At 38.1% G+C, this 10867-nt stretch overlaps 1 pseudogene; it reads right to left on the bottom strand.

Annotated features, from left to right (window-relative positions):
• The window catches only part of LOC107848418, a 114931-nt pseudogene that overhangs the window by 50498 nt on the left and 53566 nt on the right, over positions 1–10867 (bottom strand).

Here is a 10867-nt window from a genome sequence, read left to right as displayed (position 1 = left end):
AAAATCTAACTCATAGGCAATCTTTCCAACTTTTATCAAAATATGGTAAGGACCAATATAATAGGGACTAAGTTTCTCCTTCTTTCCAAAATGCATAACACCCTTCATTGGTGATACCTTCAAGAATACCCAATCATTTACCTCAAACTCGAAGTCCCTAAGCCTCCTATCTGAGTAGGATTTTTGACTACTCTGACCAGTTTTCAACCTCTCTCGAATAACCTTAACCTTATCGACAGCTTAATAAACCAAATCTAGGCCTAATAACTTAGTTTCACTAACCTCAAACCACCCAATAAGAGATCCACATCTTTGTTTGTATAGAGCTTCGAAAGGAGCCATCCGAATACTTGAGTGGTAACTATTATTGTATGCAAAGTCAATAAGAGGTAGGTGTTCCTCCCAAATTCCTTTGAAGTCAAGTACACACGCCCTCAATATATCCTCTAGCATCTGAATAGTGCGCTTCGCTTGACCATCCGTCTGAGGACGGAAAGTAGTACTAAAGTTCACCTGCGTACCCAAACCTCTCTGGAAGGACCTCCAAAAATAAGCAGTAAACTGGGTACCTCTGTCTAAAATAAAAGACATAGGAGTTCCATGCAACCTGACAATTTCCCGAATGTATAATCGGGCATAATCTTCAGCTGAGTATGTCATCTTAACAGGCAAGAAATGAGAACACTTAGTCATCCAATCCACAATCACCCAAATTGAGTCATGTTGATGCCGAGAACGTGGTACCTCTGCCACAAAATCCATATTTATCATGTCACGACATGAACCAGGACTTGGCGATGACGGGCATTCCATACCCTAATTGCCTGAGCCCCTTGTTTCATCCTAGCAATCATGCACATCATTTAAGAAGTATAAAGAGAATATGGAAATTTCAACATACAGAAACATGGTCAATGTTATAATATAATTGAATAATCCAAAATAGAATATCATAAACCTATAATAGTATCTAACTTCAGTTTGCAAAATATCTAATACATCACAGTCAATATCTTACTTAGAGACAGGGACAAGTCCCCCAGTCAGACCAATGCCATAATAAAATAACAATGCTCTAAAAATGGCCTTCCAAATTAAGGGAGGCTCACCAACTGCACACTTCTATCTGACAAATCTATAGTTTAATGAGACCCCTGGACTGAGCCTCAAACCCTGAAATATAGGGGGTTAATACAGATGTATAGGTACGCAGAGTAATCCAAAAACAAATACAACTTTTATACAACATAGGTAAGAGCTATTATAAAACATATTACCGCAAAAATCATTTGGAAATACATTGGGCATAGTATGATAAGTTTTCAACAACACTTTAACACGATCGAGCTAGATGGTACACCCTACAAGTTCACACTTTCACCGACTGCCAGATCTCTATTTGCCTCCAAGACTGGAGTTCTAGTAAGGGAAGGACACACAAGATCACACAATAGGGTGCCATAAACTCCAATCAAGTCAATATGTCATGGTTAGGCACAAGATCACAAAGCAAGGCTCCTAACCATAGGTCCTGAGTTGGGACAACATGATACTAGGTACACAAGATCACATAGCAGGTTACCAATATCTCGTATTGGCAAATCACGGTTTCCAGCATAGAGTCTTCTGGCTCATGCTTTCTTCGGGTAACCATCTAACCCACAGTGGCCCAATTTTAAAGTTCATTATTAGAAACTATGTATCATGCAAACAACATTATTTTCTCTTTCGTTTGAGAGAAAATCCTCTATGGGGTATCGTTAGACCCTGACTTGCAAGTCAAATATATCACAGCGATTCTCAACACTTCTTATGCAAATCATTTATATGAACACTAGTAAGATTTTTTTTCATACAACACATGCATATTGATTCCTAACACTTTAATATTCAATAAATGTTTATCATTTATAAAGTAGCACAACATTTGCTAAATTTAATTTTTATGATCAAAAGGGGGCCTTTAAAACTCATGCTCTCAATAGTTTAACATTAGTATCATATAGGGTATGTAAACATCATCATAGGGATTAAAAGATTCACAACTCATGTTCATAATACCTTTCAAAATCCATAGCATATGTCCGCTAATTCAACAATCAAGATTTATAAGCAAACAAACCCATGATCTTCCAACTATTCTTCTTAAAACTTTAACACAATGCATACTTTTGTTAAAATTGAAAATCTCACACCTATAATCATACACATACTTAAATAACTATTAGAAACTTATTTAGATTCTTAGTAAAATTAAGCTCATGATATTAGGACAACCCTACGTACCTTATCTTGCTTAGGAGAGAGAGTGGAAACCCGAGTCTTGATTAAGTCCTTGGAATTCTTGTCCTTAAGGATGAAATCTTGATGTTTGGAGAAGAGGTTAGGGATTTGATTTGAGAGAATATTTGTAGTTTTTGATGTATTTGGCACTAAACATGTTTTAATTTTGTGTTATAACTGAGTTTAGATGAGGGGAAATAATCTAAAATACCCATCTTGACCCAAAATTTTAAAGAAAATGTGAACTGGGCACTCGACGCGTTCCCCAATGCGATGCATCGATATCGCATCGATCTACTATTTCATCGATGTGTCATTGATGCAGCGCGATGACTTTACATTGGGTTACTATTTAATCGACACGATCATTGATGCGGCATGATGACTTCACATCGGGCCACTATTTCCAAAACACAAACTCATTCCATCCCTTGTCCTAAAAATCCAAAACATCTCTGAGACACCCTTCTTACATCCCTAAACAAGAATCAACTTTAAAAACCAAGTCTCGAGGTTGAAAAAATCAATTTAAGGAATATCAAAGTTTAGCAGCTAAAAAGGAAGCTAATTCATTCTCGACACTTAGAAAGATTTCAAGTTGCTAGCTTCTTAAGCATGCTACTAGGGGTGGTACTACACCAAAAATTTTTGCGGGGTGTTACATTTTCCCCCCTTGGGATCATTCAACCCCGAATGATGGTATGGGACATAGGTAAGCACGATTAATAGAGAAGATAAAAAGAATAGGGTAAGGATTGTACCTTCCATATCATCATCAGATTTGGGTATCTTGCACGCATATCATCCTCCAATTCCAAAGTAGCTTCTTCATCTTTTTTATTCTTCCACAGCACCTTAACCGAAGTTGTTTCACTGCTTTTCATATTCAGGACATGGTGATCCAAAATGGCAATGGGTTCTTCTTCGTATGACAAGGAGTCTTTGACATTGATTTCCTCAATAGATAACACTAAGGAATGGTCCCCTATATACTTTTTCAACATAGACACATGGAACACAGGATGTATAGAAGACAAACTCATGGGCAATTCTAATTCATAGACAACCCCACCAATCCTCTCCAAAATCTGAAACGGTCTTATGTAAAGAGTACTGAGCTTCCCTTTCTTTCCAAGATGCATGACTCCTTTAATAGGGGAGACATTGAGAAAAACCCAATCACCAACCTCAAATTCCAACTCCCTTCTCCTAACATTGGCATAGTATTTTTAACGACTCTGATAGATCTTAAGTTGCTCTCTAATAATCTTCACCTACTCCATTGTCTGATGAACAAGATCAAGCTCGAAAAATCAAGTTTTAACCAATTTATTCCACCTAATTGGTGATCTACATCTCCTCCCATAAAGTTCTTCAAAAGGTACCATTTTAATACTAGTGTGGTAGCTATTATTGTAGGTGAACTTTGTCAATGGAAAATGGTCTACCCAACTGCCTTTGAATTCAATTACACAGGCCCTCAACATATCTTCAAGGGTCTAAGTGGTGCGCTCAGCCTGCTAATCCGTCTGGGGGTGGAAGGCAGTACTCAGGTTCACTTGGGTACCTAAACCCCTATGAAAAGACCACCAAAACTACGAAGAGAATTGCGTAGCTCTATTGGATATAATGGACATTGGTATCCCATGCAAGCACACTATTTCTTTTATGTATAGCTTGTCATAATCATCTCCAGAATAGTTAGTCCTCACAGTTTAAAAGTGAGCTGACTTGGTCATCCGATCCACAATCACCCAAATGGAATCATATTGGTTTCGGGTCCTCGAAATCCCCGTGATGAAATCCATATTGATCATATCCCACTTACACATAGGCAAGGCTATCTCTTGAGAAGTACCACCTGGTCTCAAATTTTCCACTTTAACTTGTTGACAATTCAAATACTTGGAAACATAATAAGCAACGTCATATTTCATATTTCTCCACCAATATATTTCCTTAAGGTCATGATACATTTAGTAGAGACTGGGTGAACAACATACCTCAAAGTATGTGCTTCATCGAGGATTCTATCTTGCAAATTGTCCACATTCGGTACACACAACCTACCTTGAAATCTCAAAATACCATCACTGCCAATTTGAAATGCCATCACTCTCTGTTGACCCATATCATTTTTAATCTTCAGCCTACTTCTTCTTAACTTCAGCACATAGGGAAGACTTAGCTATCTCATGAATAATTACCCCTCCCTCTTAAGAATCCAGAAGTCAAACCCCTCGATTTGTAAGCTGGTGAATATCTTTCACCATTTCCCTTTTTCCTTCCTCAACATGAGAGATAATACCCCTAGATAATCTGCTGAGGGTGTTGGCCACCACATTCTCCTTGCCCAGGTAATAGTACAGACTCATGTCATAATCCTTCAATAGTTCCAACCAACACCTTTGCCTTAGATTCAGTATTTTCTGCGAGAAAACATACTGTAAACTTTTGTGGTCAGTGAAAATATCAACGTGCAGCCCATAAATATAATGCTGCTAGATTTTAAGTACAAACACCACAACCGCTAACTCTAAGTCATGGGTGGGGTAATTTCTCTCGTGCACCTTCGACTGCCTAGATGCATAAGCTACCACCCTACCATGCTGCATAAGTACACACCTAAGTTCTATCTGGGATGCATCATAGTACACAAAAAAAACCCTATGTACCCTCAGAAAGTGTCAAAACAGGCGAGTAGTCAACTTGTCTTTCAATTTCTTGAAACTATTCCTGTGGGAGTCGGACCATATGAATTAAACCTTTTTATCTGTCAACACAGTAAGTGGAGAAGCTATGGAAGAAAAACTTTATACGAACCATTTGTAATACCCCCACTAAACCCAAGAAGCTCTGAATATCGGTTGGAGTCATTGGTCTAGGCCATCTTCTCACTGCCTTAATTTTTTAGGGGTCAAACTTAATTTCTTCAGTAGACACGATGTTCCCAAAGAAGGCAATAGCATTGAGCCAGAACTAACACTTGGATAATTTGGCATACTCTAGTCTTTGAGGGTCTGAAGGATAATTCGGAGGTGACGGGCATGATCTTCCTCATTCATAGAGTAAACCAAAATGTCATCAATAAAGACTATAACAAATAAATCTAGAAACTAGTGGAATACCCTGTTCATAAGTCCCGTGAAAGCAGAAGGGGAATTTTCCAGTCTGAAGGACATAAATAAGAACTCATAGTGGCTATATCGGGTGTGGAAAGTTGTTTCGAGAATGTCAGCCTCCCTAACCTTCAACTAATAATACCCCGAGCGAAGGTCTATCTTAGAGAAATAGTTTCCACCTTGGAGTTGATCAAACAAATCATCAATTTTGGAAAGAGGATACTTATTTTTAACAGTAACCTTATTTAGTTGATTGCGGTCAGTACACATACGAAGGGAATCGTCTTTCTTATGCATAATGAGTACAGGTGCACCCTAGGGAGAAATACTAGGATGGATAAATAACTTGTCAAGAAGATCTGCTATTTGCTCTTTCAACTCTTTTAACTCTTCAGGATCCATTTTGTATAGTAGAATAGAAATAGGTTGGGTTTTCGACAACAGGTCAATGCCAAAAACTATCTCCCTATCAGGTGGTATCCCTGGGAAGTCATTTGGAAATGCTTTTGAAAATTCATTGACTATGGGGACAAATGGTAGTTGATGAAGCACCCTTAAAAGGAAGAGCTATGGAGGCGGCTTGGGACTTAGCCCCCCCTACATTACCTCTGGCTGAAGGGCAATCTTTCTAAATGTGGCCCATTTGGCTGCAGGAGTAGCAATTCCTGCTCTCGAAGTAACACTTCCCCGAGTGGTTATTCTCATAGATACTATAACAAGGAAATAATTTAGCAGGTTAAGTCACGTTTCCCTGTGAATGAGTATCCTGCATTCTCCAACCAATATTAGCTTGAGGATTAAAGGGCCACTAATCACACGGAGGTCTAGACGTTGGGCCGATGGCTGAAGGCTGTGCATTACCCTAAATATTTTTCTTCGATCACCTATTAACCTAATATTCATCCTGACAATGACTGTAGTGCTGATCTGTAGATCTGCCCCTCTAGGATTGCCTGTCTTTTTTCCTTGCCACAACTAGTCTCTTTTTCTGCTCTTCAATCTACTGGATATGTACTGACAACCTAGAGAAGTCCATATCTCTGTTCAGTATTTCCCCTTTTCATTCCAACAACAAATCATCTGAAAGACTAGATGCAAACTTCCTCAAACGTTCCCTCATGTCCCCTACCAATTCTGGAGCATAACGGGATAGCTGATTAAATTTCAGGGTGTACTCCTTAATGCTCATCTTCCCCTATTTTAAGTTCATGAATTCTTTAGCCTTTGAATCCCTCAACTCTTGGGGAAAGAGTTGGCAACCCCTTCCAATTTATTTACATGCATAACTCAAAAAAATTTCTCTATCAATCCACAAACTCTTATGGGTCCTCCTCAACCTTTGTACCTATAAACTTAGGCAAGTTTAGTCTCATGAACTGGCCCACCCGCATGGTCTCAGATATACCGATGCAGACCTAACATCCTTTGACCATCGGGCTTAGGAAGCCACCAACTGTGCAATTATATGCATCGACTATTTGAACTCAGCATTTGATATCTCTCTCTGGGGAGATTAGATGCGGTTAGTCCCAGACCGGGGAGCCCTAGGTGCCCTAGGTTGGATAGTCTGAACTGGGGCACTCCTGGAGCAATAACAAATTTAAGAGTGTGAGCCCTATTTTGTGTACTCATCCTATGGGTTGGTTGGACATCCTCAGCTTGGGCATTATGTTCATTGGTGCGACGAGGAGGCATGATAGCTTTTCTGAAATATAAAAGACCATTGGTTAAAGGAAATTCAGACTCTACAACACAACCTAAATCACAAAGAGGGGAGATATTCCTAAATGCCTTGTAGCCTCTTGCTTATAAGTGTGGCATGCTACACACCCATAAATAAGACTCTACCCGATGTAATTTCGCAGACACTCTGGGACCATTAACTTTTCTCTGATACCAAGTTTGTCATGACCTAAACTAAGCCTTGGCCGTGATGGGCATTCCTGACCCTAATAGACCGAGCCTCTTTTTTAATCCTAAAAAATCATTCACATCATTTAAGCAGTATAAAGAGAATACGAAACTTTCAACATACAGAAACATGGTCAATGTTATAATACAACTGAATAATCCAAAATGGAATGTCATAAACCTCTAACAGTATCTAACTTCAATCTGCAAAATCTCTAATACATCAAAGTTAATATCTTAATTAGAGACTGGGATAAGGCCCCTAGTTGGACCACTACCATAATGAACTAACAATGCTCAAAAATGGCCTTCCGAGGTAAGGGAGGCTCACCAAATGCACACTTCTGTCTAACTGATCTACAGTTTAGTAAGATCTTTGGACTGAGCCTCAGACCCTGAAATATAGGTGGTCATTACAGATGTACAGGTACGCAGAGTAATCCAAAAAAAAATACAAATTTTATACAACATAGGTGAGAGCTTTTATAAAACATATTATTGCAAAAATCATTTGGAAATACATGGGCATAGTATGATAAATTTTCAACAACAGTTTAGTTCGATCGAGCTAGATGGTACACCCTACAAGTTCACACTTCTTGATTATCCACCAAGATAGGAGTACTACTAATGGTAGGATAGACAAGATCACATAGCAGGGTGCAACAAGCCCCAATCAAGTCAATATATTGTGGTTTGGCTCAAGATCACGAAGCAGGGATCCTAACCATAGGTCCAAAGGTGGGAATACATGATACTAGGTACACAAGATAACATAGAAGGATGCCAATATCCTGTGTTGGCAAGTCAAGGTTTCCATCATAGAGTCTTCTGACTTGTGCTTTCTTCGGGTAACTATCTAACCCACATTGGCCCAATTTCAAAGTTCATTATTAGAAAACATGTATCATGCACACAACATTCTTTTCTCTTTCATTCGAGAGCAAATCCTCTACGAGGTATCGTCATACCCCGACTTGCAAGTTAAATATATCACAGCGATTCTAAGCACTTCTTAGGTAAATCATTTAAATGAAAACCAGTAAGATTTGTATTCATACAACACATGCATATTGATTCCCAACACTTTAATATTCAAGAAATGTTTATCATTTATAAAGTGGCACAACATTTTCTAAACATATTTTTTATGATTAAAAGGGATCCTTTAAATCTCCTGCTCTCAATACTTTATCAATAGTATCATATGGGGTATGTAAACATCATCTTGGGGATTAAAATATTCACAACTCATGTTCATAACACCTTTCAAAATCCATAGCATATGTCCGCTATTTCAACAATCAAGATTTATAAGAATACAATCCTATGATCTTTCAAATATTCTTCTCAAAATTTTAACACAATACATGCTTTCGTTAAAATTGAAACCCGACACCTATAATCGTACACATACTTAAATAACTACTAAATTATTTTTTAAATTCATAGTAAAATCATGCCCATGATATTAGTACAACCCTACATACCTTAGCTTGTTTAGGGTGGAGAGTGAAAACCCAAATCTTGGTTAAGTCCTTGGAATTCTTGATCTTAAGCATGAACTTTTGATTTTTAGAGAAGAGATTAGGGTTTTGATTTGAGAGAATATGAGTAGTTATTGATGTATTTGGCCCTAAACATATTTTAATTTCGTGATATAACTGAGTTTAGATGAGGGGAAATAGTCTAAAATACCCCTACTAACCTGAAATTTAAAAGAAAATGTGAACTAGGAATTCAATACATTACCCGATGCGATGTATCAATCCACTGTTTCATTGATGCAATCATTGACGCAGCACAATGACTTCACGTTGGGTCACTGTTTCATCAATGCAATCATCAACGTGGCGCGATAACTTCGCATTGGGCCATTATTTTTGACACACAAACTCATTTTATCCCGTGTTTGAAAAATCAAGAACATCTCCAAAACACCCTCCTTACATCCCTGAACGTGAATCAACTTTAAAAACCAAGTTTCAATGTCAGAAAGATAGATTTTAGGAACATCAAAGTTTAGAAGCAAAAAAAGAAGCTAAGTCATTCTTGACACTTTGAAAGATTTCAAGTTGCAAGCTTCTTAAGCATGCTACTAGGGGTGGGACTACACCAAAATTTTTTGCAGGGTGTTACATTATCCCCCTTGGGATCATTGATCCTCGAATAATGGCGTGGGACACAGGTAAGCTTGGTTAATAGAGAAGATAAAAAGAATAGGGTAAGGATTGTACCTTCCATATCGCCATTCACCAGATCAAAAATATTTGAGTATTTTGTATGCATATCATCCTCTGACTCCTAAGTAGCTTCTTCAATTTTTTGATTCTTCCACAACACCTTAACTAAAGTTATCTCCTTACTTCTCAACTTCCGAACTTGGCGATCCATAATGGCAACAAATTCTTCTTCGTATGACAAGAAGTCTTTCATATTGATTTCCTCTATAGATAACACTAAGGAATGGTCCCCTATACACTTTTACAACATAGACACATAGAACACGAGATATATATAAGCCAAACTTGTGGGCAATTCTAATTCATAGGCAACCCCACCAATCCTCTTCAAAATCTGATAAGGTCCTATGTAACATGGTCTGAGCTTTCCTTTCTTCCCAAAATGCATAACTCCCTTCATAGGGGAGACTTTGAGAAACACCCAATCACCAACCTCAAATTCTAACTCTTTTTTCCTAACATCAGTATAGGATTTCTGATGACTCTGAGCGATCTTAAGTCAGTCTCTAATGATCTCCAACTTATCCATTGCCTGATGAAGAAGATCAGGCCGGAACAATTGAGTTTCACCTACTTCATACCACCTAATTGGTGATCTACATCTCCTCTCATAAAGTGCTTCAAAAGGTGTCATTTTAATACTTTCTTCGTAGCTATTATTGTAGGCGAACTCTATCAATGGAAAATGGACTACCCAACTAACTTTGAAGTAAATTGTACAGGCCCTCAACATATCTTCAAGGGTTTAAATGGTGTGGTTAGCTTGCCCATCCATCTGGGGTAGAAGGCAGTACTCAGGTTCACTTGGGTACCTAAACCCCTCTGAAAAAATATTTCCAAAACTACAAAGAGGATTGTGTACCTCTATCAGATATAATGGATAATGGTTCCCCATGCAAGCTTACTATTTCCTCTGTGTAAAACTTGGCATAATCGTCTCCTGAATAGTTTGTCCTCACAGGTAAAAAGTGAGTTGACATGGTCATCCGGTACACAACACCCATATGGAATAATATTGGTTTCGGGTCCTCAAAAACTGATGTGTGAGCCCATGCTAATACATTTGAAGATTTTAACTCTAAATAATTATGAATTCTTGAGCAACTTTAGTTATTTTTGATTATTTTACTTTGATTTGGCAGCAAAATTAGAGGAGAGGGGGAACCACAAATAAAATAAGAAAAATGCATAAAATTGGAAGTAAATAGAGAGCCAAGTATGGCTGAACACATCCATGACACACTGTCAGCCTGGTGATAGGCTATCACGGATGCCATCAACCTTAAACAAAAGAGTCTGACAGCTTAT

This window comes from Capsicum annuum, chromosome 11 (genome assembly GCF_002878395.1).
Source record: "Capsicum annuum cultivar UCD-10X-F1 chromosome 11, UCD10Xv1.1, whole genome shotgun sequence".
Lineage (NCBI taxonomy): Eukaryota > Viridiplantae > Streptophyta > Magnoliopsida > Solanales > Solanaceae > Capsicum > Capsicum annuum.
Note: the sequence above shows the minus strand (reverse complement) of the source record. Positions and strands in the feature narration are given on the sequence as shown.